The following is a 1,976-nucleotide window of genomic DNA, read 5'->3' on the forward strand; positions in this document are numbered from 1 at the left end:
TATCTGGGTTGCAACTATATTTTTACCCCAATTGACTTGTCCATTTTCTCAGTTCTATTTCCATAAAATCAGGATAGAAAATATTGCATTCAAATATTGAATGGTGTCTGTGTTTTTCTTTTCACATCTCAAATATCTGGATACATTAAATAATACTAATTAGGAAAAACAAAACAAAACCAAAAAAAACAACAGAAAAATCAACTTTGGTGAAAAATTTTAAATTTCTGTGACAAAAAGATGTCTCCAGCCAACCTTGTCAAGATGTGCATCTTCACATCTTCCCCATTTGTTCGGTGTGTAAACAGGCTGTGTACATTGAATATAGATGCAAAGGTAAGCAAAGCTGACTGTCTTATGTTCAGAGCTCCACAAGCAACACTATTAGCAGATTTGCATTTAAATCTCTTAGGACTTTGGCGGCCTCCAGAGAACTGGTGGATACTATAATAGCGTGTTCAGCATGGCTGTGGAGATAAGGGTTAATCGGAGAAGTTGTGGCTCTGAATGTGCCCTTTGAATCAAAATCTAAAGAGTTAGAAACATTAATCAGGAATGGCTAGGACGGGAGACTGGCTTGGAGGAGGGAAGGAAATGTACCAAAACTCTGACAGAGGAGCGTCTAGGCACCTAGTGGGTGAATCACAGCATTGGGGCCAGGGGAGTTGATTTATAGAAATCCCACAGAGGAGCCAGGAGTGAGACCAGAGGGCTAAGGAGGCTACAGACAGCCCTTAGCTTTGTAGAGGATGGCCCCTGGGTGTGGGGAAAGGGGGTGAGATCGTAATTTTAGAAGCTATTGGAAACTACTAGAGAGACTTAAAAAGTACATCAGCATGATACCAGTTTGCGTATTTTAGATACTGACTACAGTATAGAAAATACAGTGAGGTTGGGATAAGAATAGAATAAGTATTTGTGATGGTTTAGAAGAAGGCAGTAGCAGAAGGCAGATTTAAGAAATATTTGAGTTAATCTTGACAAAATATTTTGGTCCTCTGCAACTACTAATATCTTCTGATTGGTTCTGAACTACATGATAGTTCAAATCACTTCTGATCTTAATGATTCATTTTTATTTTTTCATATTAAAACGTAGTAAAATAGAAGCCTCCTCTTTAAGAATTAATGTATTTTAGTTTTGGGTTAAACGGGCATCCCTGTTCCTTCTGAACACTGAGGCACTGCTTTCAGTTTTCAGATGTAAATTCACATTGTGACTTTTTTCTTTTTGCATCAAGTAGAAGTTTTAAACTTACTCTCATCTCTCTAATTTGCCCTCCTTTATGAAATGGATATCTGAACTCCAAACCAGCAAACTACGTTTATGTTTTCTGCTTGGCTTGTGCCTGTAATAATTACCAAAGTGAAACCAAGTACTTTAATTGTTCATAAAGCAAGTTCAGGGCCAGAGTTATTTGCTTGTGTTAAAGCAATAACTGGTAAAGAAATTGTCTCGCTATTAATGAAGACTGTTGATAAAATTATTGAGAGACTCTAGCATTCTTCAAAATTGTAATAACAAAGAATTTATATTGCTGGATGTTTTAGTTTCTCCAGAGGGGACACTTTGTTGCCAGGAGAGAGGTGCATTTTGAGAAATAACTAGCTACACACCACAAGGAATCTGTATAAATTATAACTATTATTACATTTTACCTTCACAGCAAAGCTATGGAGAGGTTTCTATGTTTTACTCACATTTGAAAACTGAGGAAACCGAGTCATGGGAAATTTAATTAGCATTTTTGAAGGCATGGAGTTAATTTGGAAGTAATGTTAAAAGAATTTTCAGGAAGGCAACTTTGCATACTGTAATAAAGCCATTAAATTTCATAAAGAATTCTCTAAACCTAGCTCAAGAATCCATATCACTGATATAGGATTATTTAAGACACATAATGTTTTATGTTAATTTATTTTTTATCAAAATGTCTTGCTTTTCTATTTCAAATGCTGCTTCAATTATCACATTC

This window comes from Propithecus coquereli, unplaced genomic scaffold (assembly GCF_000956105.1).
Source record: "Propithecus coquereli isolate 6110/MARCELLA unplaced genomic scaffold, Pcoq_1.0 Scaffold36, whole genome shotgun sequence".
Classification (NCBI taxonomy): Eukaryota; Metazoa; Chordata; class Mammalia; order Primates; family Indriidae; genus Propithecus; species Propithecus coquereli.